We start from the raw sequence: 16716 nt of genomic DNA, 5'->3' as shown, positions 1-16716 counted from the left end.
GACACACTGTATATGTATATAATAATAATAATAATAATGGTAATGATAATAATTCATTCTAATATTAAGCGCTTTTTCAAAAGTTACAAAGCGCTGTACAAATGACAAAACAAATACAATTGGTGATTTAAGCATCTTCTTAAACACATCAATAGAAGAACATTGTCTAAGTTTGTGGGGGTAATCTATTCAAATATTTTGAGTTAAACCCCAAAAATGACCTACTAATTATGTAAAGAGAGAGAGAGGGGAAAAGAGAGAACAAGAGGGACGATGGGGTTGGGAAAAGAGGGGATAGTGTGCTATCTTGGTAAGATGTTAACATGCCGTACATGTTGCTACGCCGCCAAAATCAACACCACGGCCACCTCCCGATATTTTCTCATCAAACAAGCGGACACGTTGGTCTGAATAGTGCCAGTTGAATTTGAATTTATTCGATGTAACGTAAAGGAGCAATACGTATGAAAATGCATTGCTCAAGGGCAAAAGTGCCGTGTCGGGACTCAAATCTAGATAAAAGAGCAGTGGTGGGGGTGGTGACGCTTAATGAATTCTGAGGTAAGCACTACCATAAAAAAGAAGAAGAAGTAGGTCGTGGGATGAAACACAGACGAAGGATACTGAAGTAGAGATTTCTTATCATCTTGTTTATCTTTTTTTACGTAATGTAATTGCGGGTTATGGAAGGATTTCCAAAAAATATCCTCATAAAAAAAACAATAAAGCTGGTATATTGTTCACATCGTTCAAAAACCATAGCAAGGAGAAAATACTGAAATTTTAGTCATGCAGACCTTTCGAGAGGTCTGAATAAATGGCAAATGTGAAAGATTTTAATCAGAGAGGGGCTTGGTTTATATGGAAAATGAGCGAGAAAGAGAGATGAATGTAGATAGAATGATAAATAGATACACTTTCCGAAGATTTCTCTTTGAACAAAAAAAAAATGATAAAGAGCCAAATGATGGATGGAGATAAGGGTATAATTATTCCCGATCCGCTTGTAAAGCGCTTGATTACGTCATTCTTAATGGTTTCCCTACTGTGAATTCGAATTTATCATATTTTTAGCTTAGCAATTATTCGATTCGAAGCAGCCAACCGGTTAGTATTTCTCAAACAAATGCCATGGTGACAATCAACAGACAAATAATAAAAAAAAAACTGTAAGAGCAATTACAATTTGACGTTTCAGTCAGCATATGCCAACACCGATTCTTGATGACCAGGCTTGTTTATTATTTTTTAAAATCCCATTAACAACAAATCCCTTAATAAAAAACATCAATTATTACCATCAATAAACTGCATTAATTGTTTTTCACCAACCCAAAATATCGAGAATTCAAATTTGGTTATGAATAAAGTAATTTCTATTGTTAACGAATAGCGATTATTCATGAAGAAAATATGATTAGTAAACTGCCTTCCATAGCTTACATACGTCGACATACGTTGACGAGCATTGTTCAGATGTGGGGAGTCCTTGTGGTACCTCTGATGTAATGTCAGTTAACATGCCAGATTAAGACCTTTCCACATCTTTGAACTCTAACATAAAAATTGCAGCCATGACAAACCTGAGAAGGTAACTGAAAGCCTTCTTTTTTCTTTAATGTAAATCGAAAGAAAGTACAAATTCAACACTTTTTTGTAAGAGGAAAGAAACAAGAAATATAGACTAGATTTATTTCTTTTGACTAAAAAAATGCAGCTGTAGAAAGTGATTTCGTCTGATATTTCGCAGAGAACCTGTAATCATTTCCGAAAGCCGCACCTTTGCCACGACTGCAAAGGTCAATGCGATCAATATAAATGTTAGAGGCTGTCTAACATGGAATTGAGTTTGATAAAGAGTCGCCGAACATGGGTTGATGGTTTGATAAAGTGTCAAGGGCGATTTACTAACCGAGAACTTGGAGGAGTTTTATCAGGTTATTACATTCGTTCTTTAGTAATCTGTTCAAATAAGGACGTAGTTCACCTTTTGAACTGAAAGCTGAGCTCTCTATTCATGATTGGAACGTATAGAATAGTTATAAAGCAGGTGACATATGAGATCAAAGGTGGTGGAATCTCATCTAGCGTCATATTTAGTTCACACCGCTAGATTAATTATTTCGATCAAACCCGATCACGATATTTTCAGCCAGGTGAGATTAGCTCGGCAAGGTGATCGGAATCGATGTATCTTTTTTTTTAATTTCTTTTATATTTTTTAAAGAAGTTTTTATTTGTCAACAACTTCAATTCACACCTGTACGTGTCATATACAAAATAAAATACATACATATAATACAATATATCTTTACAAATTAATATTTGAATACATTGAAAACTCATGTAATTAACACTTTACATTTTATTTTTTCCTTTAGTGTTACAATAAAACCTAATAAAAACTAACGTACTCATTTCTTTTTAGTGTGAAATATTCACAGCATTTTCACAGATTTTCCAAATACACAAAATTAATCATTAATACAACCTAGTCGAATTGAAGCCATTAACAAGGACTTTCCATAACCCCACCCCCCTTCCCCCGGCCCCACACACACCTTGGCCTTATTCCTCAAATATTTCATATCCTATAACAACATCAGTCTCGGCCCTGAACCCTACCTAACACCCCCCTCCCGACCCTATGTTGTTTATTTTACGGAGTTTGAAAATCGTCGTGATCGATAGTGATGTCGCTCTCTAATTGAATGCATTGTACATGTTTAAAACATTCGAGTAGCTAACCAGAGCGATAAAAATATACTGATGCCAATATACACATGTTGATGGAACCCAATAACTATGATTACCTCGTCGAGCTAGACGGATCAAGTCGAAATATTGTGACCGGGCATGATCAAGTTGATCAATTCGGTTAACTTTCATTTTGATTTGGCAGATCAAACTTCCGCCAAAGTAATCTCAATCAGACTCTCTTAAGATATTTTCATCCCAGATACAATTGCATTTAAACGCTGCTCCAAACTCAAGCGCAAGTCTTAATACCTGCGTATGATTGGCTGAAAATTAAGTTGCAATTATTTTTTTGGGTTGCATACACGGTATGCAAACGGGCCCCTTGTTGTGCAGATGAGTCGGGGTCAGTCTCCTTCTGTCCACGTCACTATGGTTACCTTCAGAAGTATTTTATCGCGATATTTAGAACCTATTGCAGTAGGGAGCTAGAACGATGCCGTTTTAAATCACAGACAAGATTAACGCCGACCAAGGTATAGAGTTAACTCCTAATTGTTTATCCAAGGTTCCAACTGGCTATTTTTATTTGTGGAGAATAGCGCTTGAAATCGTAGAGTGTACCTCTGCCGTCTCCCTCTATAACTTTACATACATCAATAATGATAATAATGATCAAGGGGTCAATATTTAGGCACGGGGGAGGGGGGGGGGGTCTCACACCATTTCTGGCATCTCATCTTGTTCAAAATAAATGTTATCTTACTATATTACATAAATATTTACCAGCTACTTCTCAATCTTCATCCTATTTGCGGTTCTCCGAAAGAGAGGGATCAAAGCAAATATTTTTTATATAAAAAAATGATGGCATGTATTAGCTAGGGTATAGTCCACTATACAGAACATGAGGGTGCTTAATAGGCAATGCCCCCCCCCCTCTTAAAGCGACGCTCTTCTATATTATTTGACTACCGCCAGGAGACTCTTGAGAAGCGCACTTACGAGCCATGAGCTTTCAATTCAATTTTTTTAGGGAGACTGATGAGAATAATTTGCGGATTTATCTTACAATTGACCTTCGCAGAATTAAAGGGACAAAAATAATAGACTGAAAGCAAATAAAATGATTCCGGAAGAATTTTAGATAAAAAGAATAATGAATATGTACTCTTATAATCAGGAACTGTGTGTGTGCGTGTGCTTTGTCAAAAATTGGTGAACCGGAACGCCAGTTTCGTCATAAGTTTCGGAGTTGACGGAAAGATGTAACATTATGTCGTTTGTCCAGGATGAAATTGATGTTTTGATTCAAGAATCTGATAAGATCTCCTTGGTTGCTCATTTTAATAATGAAGGGCATTTGATAATACATTCTCTATGTTCTTGAGGATGTCGTGTGTCGTAGAGCGAAAACTCTCTACTGAAAAAAAAAAATCCAACCTTGCTACTATACAGCCTAGGGCCCCGTTACATGAAATTATATTACAACATACATGCCCCCCCCCCCGGTATCGACCATAGAATCATTTATTCTCATTGGCTTTTGCGAAAGCTAGCATTGGCTTGCAATGTAACATAATAGTAAATATTACTCATTGCGGCATGAACATGTAGATGTAAATAAAGAAGGATATGCTAAACAGAAGGCAGTTTCTAATATTCATGATTATGATATGACGTCCGGCGAGGATGAGTGTTACGTAAGTTTGTCTACGTAAACGTCAAAATGGTGAAAATTTTCATTGGTTCTGGAACATGCTGAATGAGGAAGAATTCTTTAATGAAATAAAGACATCCTACAAATATCAAATTACCCTTTACGACTATTATTACCCCCTCCCCCAAAAAAAATCATCATCATAATTAAGGCACCGTCATTGAAAATAGATATGATAGTTAGCATGACTATTAGAGTAGAATTATTGATTGCAGTTCATTACAATAAGCATGGCAACCCGGCTCATTTAACTGAGTCTGAATAGCTTCATCGGGATAGTTAGTATTTAATATTTATCCTTCCACAGGGAATATCAGCTTGATACTGCTATGAATGATAAACTCATGGAAAGGAGAAGAAAATGAATGTAGATAAGCAGACGTCCTTACTGGTGTGCGTCGCTGTATGCATGACATCACTACTTTACAGATTGGTTGGAGTGATTGGGTGGCACGGAACCCCCCCCCCAAAAAAAAAAAAATGTATATATATAATATATATATATAAAGAATAATAATTGTACTGTTGATCCAAAGACCAATCAATACCAAGAAAAAAAAATAAAGAGAGAAAGGAAAGAAAAAGGGTGATACAAAATATCATTTTCTGAATAATAAGAAAAAACGTTGCAATTTTTTTTTTTCTAATAGAAATGTTAAATCATTTTTGCACGCTTGCCCTCATCAGTTTTAAGATATTTTGCCCAATACGGACTTATGGACCATTTGAATCTTATCTGCTCCTTAAAGAATGTAACCCAATACTAATACACAGCGCTTAAAATGTTTCTTTTTCCCCATGCATTATTGAAATGAATCATACTAACAGAACGGCCGAGAATTCGAAAGTAAATTTAGGTCACTCTCTTAAATTCAAACATGTAAAATAATAGAGAACCTTCCATCTTCCATTTAAAAGGATGGCGTGTGTAATAATATTGGTGAAGACCTCTTTTTTCGTGCATATTGACTATTGTCATTTTGGGGGGCGCGTCGTCATCCAGGGGATCTGACTCTCGCCTTTCAATCCGAAGTTGGGGGGGGGGGGGTTCGAATCTTAGCCATGTTTCCTTCAACAAGAAATTTAACCACACTGTGTTGCACTCGACCCACGTGGGGTAAATGGGTACCCGACAGGATTAATTCCTTGATTGCACTGAGCGCCAGTAATGATAGCTAGATCTTAAACCGGGAAATGATAGCAGCGCTTTGTATCGTCAGGCAAAAATCGTTATGTAAATTCAGTCATTGTTATCATTTTATACACAGACGCGGTAAAGCTTTTTTCTCTCGATTTTAACTTTCTTTCCCACTTATGACTATTATACACATTACTAATATCGATAAATTGATATTTTCATTAATCTTTTATGTATTCCATTTCAACGCTCTGAATGTATCATTAGTTTGATGCAATGCTCTTCTACGTGTAATAATGATCGTTATCGAGTTCATAGATTAGCCAATGAATACTTATCTGATAAAAACAAAACAACTCAAGACGTTGTAAACCGTTATTCAATCTATGAATTTTCCACGGTGACCTTACAAGGATAGACAATGCCACACCCTCCCCCACGCATCATAACTTTGTTTTTAGTATCCTTACTGAGACTCATCTGTATCATTGGGCTGGTTACAACAAAAATGGATGTCAATATTTTCTACCATAACAAAATATGTATTAATAATTATGTTCACCTATGAAGAAGATTTTACTTTTACACGTTATAATGATCGTTATCGAATTAAGTGATAAATTAGCCCATAAATCAATTAATATCTGGTAGAAAAACCAATCCAAAACAAAGTAAAACAAATCAAGACGTTGTAACGCGTTATTTATTTTTTTATTTTGCTACTTTATAAGAAAACATATCCTCACACCCTAATCCACCCACACACTCCCCAAGCTTCATATTTTTGGTATCCTTACTGAGAATGATCTGTATTATTAAGCTGGTTACAAGGATGGATTTCAACATTTTCTACCAAAAATAGATATAATATGTAGCAATATGTTCACATCTAAAGAAGATATCAGCCTGTAGAAGATCTAGTATTACAACATTATTTTGATCTGGCGATATTTTCTCTGGCCTTGGGGCATAGGGCTAGAGAGAGGGTTGTAATAAACTTTTGGGTTTATAATGATTAAATACAACAATAATTATCAGGGTTTTGTTTAGTTTTGGAGGTTAGATTTATTTTTTGCTTAACGTGCATTTTTCTATCGGAGATTTTTTTTTTCTGGGGGGGGATATGGCCCTATAGCGCCCCCAAACTGTACTAGTGAAATGATTTAATGACGTGAACTTGAATGGAAGTGATTGAGGCAGGGATTTTTCTTGCCGCACGTCATTCATGGGAGCAGGAGCGTAACCGGCAGCACACCCGGTCTGTAAATTACGGAGAACATTTTTCATGGATGACCTTTTTATTGAGGTGTGCTCGTGCGCTGTTCATGGACTTTTCAATGGATTTATATATATTTTGTCTATTAGTCTGAAAGCCCAGGCAATTCCGATTTGAATAAAAAACATACGAATACTTTTTTTGTAACGATGATAAAAGGCGTCACCTCTATAGGAGACAACGATGTAGATGTAAACCACCATTTCATGAATTTTACATCTTGAGTGTCAACGCCATTTGTTTTCCTCCTTACCTTTAACGATATCCTACATTTAAGCAGGTAATGTTTCAATTCGTTCACACATGATCTATGGAATACGAAAGAATTTGTTACAGATATTAATGGAATTTACACTTTATGACATGGCTCTATTGCCCTAATTTAATTATACCAATGCCCTTTACACTTTTGTTGCATGCATGGGCATTCGATGACGATACGACAATATTGCGAAAAATCCATTTAGAATCACACGGTTTTCGCCAAAGCCGCACTGTAAAAACTGTGGTGTTAAAACTGACACCAGTTGGTGTTAATAGAGGACCACACCCTGAGGTGTTAGAATAACACCCTAGAGTTTGAACATAACACCAAAGAGTGTAAATGTAACAACCATAGGTGTTGTAAACACCTGTAGGTGTAAAACTAACACCACCAATTTAACACCGGTGTAAAATAATTGGTGTGGTCTTCTACATGTATGTACACCGGATAACACCACAATTTTTGCTGTGCACCACAGACATCAAGCTTATGAGAAGATTATTTAGTGATCACTCTTCCAAGGAAGCATTTCATGATGAAAAGGGCGGGTTTCACTGACAAGACGTTACAAGCTACTGAAAATCCTCTCATTTGATTGGCTGAGGGCAAATAGGTTGGCAGAAAATTCCCCGAAAAAAAAATTCTTCATGAACGCTCGCTTGATTTCATTTTAGAACGGATTCGCACAGTTACCCCAGTGCATGATACAATGAAATGAATATCTTCTTCATGTAGAGTTTAATTGATTGCCGTCTCGTGTGAGACAAATTAAAGGCTAAGAAGACAAAGTAAAGGATAAGAAAGGAACGGTTCATGGCAGTATACGTGAGAATCATGCTGTTAACCATGTTTTCGAATGTCAAGGGATTAACATCGGCTTTCAAATGTAAATGATACCATGTGAACGTCAACGTTCAAGACCAAAAACAAACAAATAAATTGGTTCAGAGTTGATAAATCTCCCATGCACGTATGCTTTATTTCTCATCCTCTAGACATGACTGCAAGACGCGGTCGTGTTGAAATAATCCTCGTGTCGTTGGATCTCGCCAAGGGCTTTTTTTTCTTGATCAGTCCTGTCAAACATGCAAGAATTATTCGCCAGAAAACACGCTGACACTCAAAACCCATTGTGTCGATTTGGATTTGAAAAGGAAAGCGAGCGGGCAAAATTAGATTATGGTTGTCCAGATTTTTGCATCCCCCGACATGCCCAACCCGGGCATTTATGGAGAGAGGGTTTGGGTAGAGCCCCCTTGTGCTGCCACACGCAATCGCACCGCGAGCAGTTTGACTTTTGTTTTGCCTATGAACCAGAAGATTTGGAGCAGGGAACATTTGCTTATCTGACCACCCCCTTTCTCTGTCACTCCACAGCCACAGAGCGTATAATCGAATCCTTCTTCACTCAAGCAACCCCTGACACCCTTAAATATACAGATGAGATTGGGGACGTTCTATCAATTTCTTCAATTCTCTGTCTCATCTGGTCGCCCAATATCCCTTCGAATGTCCAGCCGTATAATTTTTTTTCCGTTTGCATCTGTTCACCTGTGTCTGTTTAGTGTCTTCCGGGGACCGTTTCATCAACATTTTTGTCTGACAAGTTGTCAGATCTGACATCTTTCCTTGATTCTGATTGGCTGAGAGGCACTGTTATAGTAACTGTCGGATAAAATGGGACTTGTCGGATAAAACGTCCGACAAGTCCTTTCATGAAACGCTCCCCAGATCTCTCAGCCCATAAACTCTACGGACCTTTCCACAACCCCCTCCACAACAACAATAGCAGCAACGCGCCCCTTTTAACATAAGGCCCCGTTTGATTGGGAAGGGGAGGGGTGCATCTCATTTTAATTGTCATTTGCCAGTGATGAAAGTTTAAGGGGCTTGTTTTGAGACAAAAAATAATATCCCCTTAGATACATTGGACCTGCACGTTGTTCATGTCCATTACTTTCGAAACTCGCAAGTTTAACATTAAAAACTATTCACGACATTGCATGTGATTTAGTCAGTACTATGAATCACTTTATCAAATAAACTCGCTATTTCACTTATAACGGAATCTTTAAGCTAGAGTATTTCTCTCTTTGTTGGTTCCTTATTATTCTCCCTTCCGCACTATTTGTTGGTTTTTTTCTTCCCATCCTTTATCCATCCAGATGTCTACTGGTCCTCCTTTACCAGTTATTTCTCTTTTTCCCATGTAAATATTTTCCCTAAAGCTCGCTAACAACTTTACATCTCTTATTTGTTAAAACTAGTTTGTTCTGTCTTCAATAATTACGTGGATTTATAAATATTTATTGTGTAAAGCTTTAAGGGCTTATTGTTCTGTAAGAGCGTATTTTTCTCTGACCAAGCCATCGCATTTTATTTTCATTTTTGCCACGAAGCCTTGCCTTTCCCTCCATTTCCCTGAAGTGACTTTATATGATTAAGCTTACAGAATGGGGAGCTAACTTGGCGCAAAATCCTAACAAGGTACTTTATTTAAACAAGCATCTTAACTTCCAAAAGAAATTCACTTTGGGATTACATCTCTGAAGATATAGATCGATCTGAAATTGTTCTTTCCATTTCTTCAAAATACTTTTCCTCAAAACAAACTGGAAACTTGATAACACCTTTCCTCAATGTTCTTCTTCGAAAAACATCTGTTGGCAAAGGTGGATTCAGGGGAGTTGATTGGCATTCATGGGGGAAAATGGGTGGGGGTGACTGACACAAATATTGTTCTCTGCGAAGGGATTCTTATTGTATTTTTTTATATTAGTTTAAGCGGGGGGGGGGGGTCGTAATAAGCCAAGAAACATTGAGAGGGCTGACTTGGCAACGATCAAAGATTTTCACCCCTTTTATACAGAATAAATCTAATTTCATTAATTTATATCATAGTACATAACTCTGTGGGGTTAAGGATAGTACAGGGTTATCGCCCGATGGTAAGAAAACTACGGGTTTACCGTAAACGGTTTTTTAATGTTGAATTGACCGATTGCAGCTTGGTAGGGGATGAGAACCAAGTACATGTACACATTGTAACCTAAATGTTATTTTACTATTTTATTAATAAAAGGGTATAATAATGCAGCACCATGACCTAACCCTCTATTTCAAATATTTTTTTTTATTTGTCATTTTTCTTCTCTCATTAAAAAAAAATCTCTCATAAGGGCAATTGGCGAAGAGAATGTCTGTCGATGTATTAAATAAGTTGAATTATTATGCGGTTTTTTTTTTTTTTTTTTTTGGGGGGGGGGCGTTTTTATCTTGTGCAGCTAAAATTGATAAAATTGAATTGTCCACTCCATTTTGCTTAGCTCAATTTCAAGGTAGGAACGCGAAAGAGGTCGAAAAAGGATAACTATATTCTTCGTATTGTATATCTCACGCTATTAGAATCAAGTTTGTATGATTTGATAACGCAGCCTATTCCTTATTTCTACGATTTGAAATGTAATTTCCCCAATGATTTCAATTGAGAGGGATACGGACGCGTAATCTAATAACTGAGAGGTATTCCATTTCATCTCGTTAATATACCTTTTCAATATTAGACGAATGAAATGGTAGACTCCTTGGGCGACAGATCCTTCCTCATGTACATAAATGAAAAGATTGAAATAACTGCTTTAAACAATGGGGAGTTGGTGAAAATGATCTTGTACGTGACGAATTGTAGGTAATAATGCAGGGTTGCGTAAGAGACAATTGCCAATTACCAGTATCTGTTAAGGGTCCATAACTAACCCCAAAACTGAACAAAAATATATAATTAAGGATGATATACGGATATGTGGGAAAGCCTCAACATGCATTTAAAATTCCTCGTATTGAAGCGAACATTTAAACATACTTGGGATATTGCTTTTGGATATCGTCCGCCCTAGTTCATAAATACCACTTCATATCTCAATTTCTAACAAGTCTGAATTATACTAGGCCTTTCATAATATATAAAACGAATTCAAGATATGTTCTGTAGAACGGAATAATAATATTTCCAAAAAAAATCGTGTGGGACAAAGATCTCACGTGCTTTATGGACATTTTAAGCACATTTTCCATGTTTTCATGCACAATAGGAAATATACCGGGTATTCGATTTTTATTACAAATAAGAATGTTCTAGTAACCATGGTAACTGTACTGTAATCGTTTTGCATTTTGATTGTTTCTAAACAGTTCAAGAACACACAAAGGTCTTGGTAGTGTTTCCTTTGCATTTCGCCTTTCGCTTCACAAATGAAACATGAAGAGGAGGAAAAACAAACAAGTCACATGCAAAACGACATCCTGTATCAACTGTGTTTATCCTATATATTCACGTTCTCTTAAAAATAAAACAACATAACAATATTACGATATTACATTATAATGAGGAAAACGTATACATTGTTTTTTAATAAGATGGGAAGGGGGAATCTATCACTTATCTCAACCAATGTTAAATCCTTGTCCAATCTTTCCAATCTAGAGGGAAGAAATAATAGTTTCTGTCGATTTTGAGAGTGAAAACATGTTAATATTGACGTTGATGGGATGTTTCCTGACTATCCCACAGGGGGATAACATATAACACAAGAGGATTGATGAACCGCTAGTCATTCTAGCCCGGAGATAGGCGAAACTATCACCGGTGACATTCCTAGATCATCTGATGGATGTGTGTAGCAACCTAGACTATATTGATTTAATGATTCTTCTTAAGCCGCCTCAGGACTCCCGGTCGCGCAACTACAACCCCCAGAATCCGAAGCCTCACGCATTATCAAGCAATAGTAGAATCTATCTCCGAAGCATTACGGATTGCCATGCAATAGTAAAAACTATTTTCCATGCGCTGATGGATGTGCGCATCCCACTTGCATTAACGTTTTAATTGAGGTCTCTATCACTCGAGCAATTACAGTTAGACATTCCTGTTACCTGCATTGCAATTTGAATTGTAACATTCAGAAAAGGAATACAAATTCTGTGAGGAGATTACTGAGGAGTGGAGGGACATTTGACATATTGGTAAGTCACGTGATCCTATATTGTGCTAACGTTACAACATCTTACAAAACGTCGCTCTTTTTATGAGCAGGTGGGTGTTTCATAAAGCTGTTCGTAAGTTAAGAGTGACTTTAAGAACGACTGGTGATCCTTTCTTGTGGTAAGTGGTATATTAATTGACGATGGTTTGGCACGTAAGAAAGGTTCACCAGTCGTTCTTAAAGTCGCTCTTAACTTACGAACAGCTTTATGAAACGGCCCTCAGGTCTGGCATTACCTCGTTAGAATTATCCGAAAGAATATTTTCGCACCCTCGCGCTCAGGTTTGCAGTTCAAATTAAATTTGAATCAACCCTTTGCGCGATGATGTTGCAATCTTGCACATTCGTACAATTAAATTCAACAAACATAATAATCAGTTTTCTCCCCTACCTTCAAATTAGATATTAAAAGGCAAAAGTTATTTGATAACATCTATATAAAAATAATAAACATCAATGGTACAAGAAGGAAATCTTGAATTAAAGGAAAATAACATGGGAACAATTGTCATATTATACCCCCAGAATTAATTCAGCGTGCGAAGAGTTAATGGAAGTGGTACAATTTATGGAGAAAAAAAACATAAAGTTTATTGCAAATATATATATATACTTCCCCAAGGGACATAAATTGAACCAAATATTCAACAAGAACACATTAAAGGTTAGCTACAGTTGCATGAAAATTATGGATACCTTAATAAAAACCCACAACCAAAAAGTTGTCAGGCAATCAAGCCCAAGAGCGGAAAATAAGCCAAAATGTAACTGTTGGCAAAAAAACAATGTCCACTACAGGGAACGTGTATGCAGACGGCTCTGGTATACAAGGCGACGGTCCGACATGGCAACGAAGACAAACACTACTTCGGGCTTGCAGGGGGGACATTCAAAGATAGATACAGAAACCACATCAAATCATTTAAGCATGAAATATACCGGAACGAAACTCAACTCTCAAAATACATTTGGAATCTAAAGGAAAAGAACATTGAATCTACGCTAACTTGGGACATCGAAAAAAAGTCAAACTTAAACCAAAGAAAAAGTGGCTCGTGCAATCTTTGCCTGGAGGAAAAAGTGTCGATAATAACAAACAGAAACTCACTAAACAAAAGGTCGGAACTGATTTAACGAGACCAAACCGGAAACCGCCGAAGCGTCAAATTGACCCGCCGCACCACACAAATAGCCAATAACGTCAGTCTGCCTGAAGATCGCCTCAAGTCCGGGCGTGAAACCGCCGGTAACAGACGTTTAATAGGTATGTATATATATATATATATATATATATATATATATATATATATATATATATATATATATATATATGTATATATATATATGAGGAGCATCCGCCGTCCTTCAGTGAACATCAAATCATAATACAATAATACAAACATGTTTGGCAGTCATTATATGAGGACCAAGACCCCACGGACTTTCACGTTTGTCGTCAGGAGCCTTAGACAACTTTGCCATATACATACAAACAAACCCACACGCCCTCACACATACGCACATACACACAAATGCATTTGTTATTAAATCAGGTAAGGGCAGGACGTTTTTTCCACCCAAACCCTTCTCGTGTATTTCAAGTCGGATACTAAGACCACAATTACGAGTACATCGAAAATTAGAACACGGTCCAGAATCAACTCAAGTGCACGAGTCTGAAGTGCTTTGATTGTTGAAAGCCATGCCACCGATCTAGAGGAATAATGTCTTGATAATTATACTCAGGTTCTGAATACATTGCCATGATTATACACTCTGTGCTGTCGCTCGACAACATGTACATGTCTGTGTCTGCCCCCTCCAGTCCTCAACCCCTTTTTATGTTATTTTCTTTCGTATTAGGTTTGTTTGTATTTGATTCTCAAAATAATTTTCAGGTAAGTCAGAATTCGGTCTCATTGTAACTGGTGATACCTTTTTATCTTTATATATTAAAAAAAAAACAACGGCCTCTTTTCAGACCTTGATCCGCCCCTGCTTGAGAGGAAGTTTAGCTCTTTCTACGTCCCTTCCTAAATGTCCTGTTTCATCTTCCAAGTTCTACGATATTGAATGAAAAAAAAATCTTACACTTTTTTTTCAATTTTCAAAACCTTTATGTATCGGGCCTTAAGCATGAAAAGTCGGCAGATGATGCCAGACAATTAAGTGTTTTTTAATATGTGGTCTTTCACGTCATCGTTAGACAGCAAAGTGTGGCATGGCCTTTAAATAGTCTGCGTCATGACTGAAAAAGTTGCCAAAAAAGTGCACTCCTAAAACCGTTGACCAAAACAAATGTAGATCGAATGCAAACGTGCATAATTCTTGTGAAGAATATTTTATATTTCTGATATGATTACAAATACATGAAATGATATTGTTCCATTAATTTTGTGTCAAATAGAAAGAGGACAAAACATTTGAGTGAACGGGGTCTTAAGCAGAAGCGTCGATTATGGGGGGGCAGGGGGGGCGATCGCCCCACCAATGAAAATATTGGGGGGGCAAACATATCATTTTGCCCCCCCAATAATTCCGCATGTGCTAAAAATAAAAAAGATTGTAATGTTACACAGAAATCAGCAAGCGAGATTGAGATACACAACTCGTTCTTCGTCTAAAATCGTGCTCAAAATGTCCACTTTTCAGATGGGAATATCAAAAAATTTCAGCTCGCGCTTCGCGCTCGCATCATTATTGTAGCAAAAACCCATACTTTCCATGATTAAATAGGTGAATATGGTCCCGTTGTTAGTTCTAAACCTCAAAAGAACTCCCACTTCGATTTGCAATAATCTTTTGTTGGATAAACATATCTTGTTCTTTATTAAAAACGTCCATTGTTAAATTCATTTTTTTTTTCAGATCGAAATATCAAAATTTTCAGCTCGCGCTTCGCGCTCGCATTAATCTGCTGGTGCATGAGATATATATATATATATATATATAAATATATATGTGTGTGTGTGTGTGTGTATATATATATACATATATATATGTACACATATATATAGGCATATGTGTGTGCTTGTGTGATCGAGCGCCTTTGGAAAATTGATTCATGATTTTGCCCCCCCAATCTGAGAAATGGATCGACGCCCCTGGTCTTAAGATTACAAATAAGAGACTTGACACATATGATTCAATAACAAAACAAGACTATGCACCGATCAGGTCGAATGGGTGTACGTGTGAGGGAACATGTGTGTATGCATTTCAAATTCATATTTGTGCTTCCAACTTTCTGAAAACTTGCCTTCCATTTTTTTTTTGGGGGGGTATGGACATGCAAATTTTTGTCGGAACTATGATTGAGGCATCGTGTGAAATTTGGTAGGGGGGGGGGGGGTCATTGTAGGGAGAGCTTTATGATTTGAGAATGAGGAGACTAGATTATTAGGATAATTTTCATTCAAAATGGTAATTTAAAAACAGAATGGAGTGTGCTCTCCCTGTTACGTACGGCAATGATCTTTTATGGGTACCACATTATTGGCAAAAGGCTCGGGAACGCTAAATGATTTTGGGCATAATTCCAGCTTTCTTTATACGCAAAAACTAAAAAAAAAAAAAACATGGAGATAACTGTCACATCACATAATCGCAAACAAGGCCTGCAGTATTCTTTTAGTGGTTGTAACCATGGCAGCTGATGCTCCAGAAAGAATTGTGAAATTCGAAGAAACACTTGGAGCTTTTGGGGTCTGGGAAACCTTAGGATAAGACAGACCTTGTCCTCCGAGAATAGAGCAAACAATGGCCACTTCTAGAGCTATTCGTCTCGTTTTCAAATCCACGTCACTCTGACATCTTATCCGCGAGATCTTGCGAGAGGTCACGCCCAGAATGATGCCCCACTTAGCTAGACGACCGTTTCATAAAACGCATTGTCAGCTACTTTCGCTGACAAGCGATTGGCTGAGAGCTATTTTGTTTTGGGGAAACAGAGATGAAACAAGGCCCTCTGGCTAAAGCAAGTAAAGTGACAAAGACGCTATGCTTTTCTCACAACAAAATTTATGTATATACGTATTTGTAAAAACATTTTCAAGAACCTAAACTTTTGCATTATACATCAATCTATGCTTAAAATAAATATTATTGATTGCACTTTTAAGGAACATAGCTTGAAACCGTTGTCGTTTGATGGGAGAAAATAAGTGCATCTTTAAGGTTAAAACACCGTTTGGTAATACGTATGGACAGACTTGAAAAAACCCAGTTCACTTATAAAATACGTACAAAAGTAAATGGAAGAGTTGTCGAAGTGCGCCATCACACATGTTGGTCGCCTTGCCAATGAGAGGACGTCATCTAGATAAGTGATCTCAACATTCAAATGCTGCTTTCTTATTATTGTGTGCAAATCTTCTTTAAGCTTTAATCGATTTCTTTTTTCTTTTTTTACTTTTTTTATTTTCACACAAGCTATAAGGAGAAGAAGAGGAGGAAGAACAATTACAGTTAGGGATTTGAATATAGTGACATAATACTTGTTTAATGTTGGGTAATTCATGTGTTTTGCTCATTTTTATGGTGTACTGTTGCCCTGCTGACATACAAGGAAAATTA

This window comes from Lytechinus variegatus, chromosome 5 (assembly GCF_018143015.1).
Source record: "Lytechinus variegatus isolate NC3 chromosome 5, Lvar_3.0, whole genome shotgun sequence".
NCBI lineage: Eukaryota > Metazoa > Echinodermata > Echinoidea > Temnopleuroida > Toxopneustidae > Lytechinus > Lytechinus variegatus.
Note: the sequence above shows the minus strand (reverse complement) of the source record.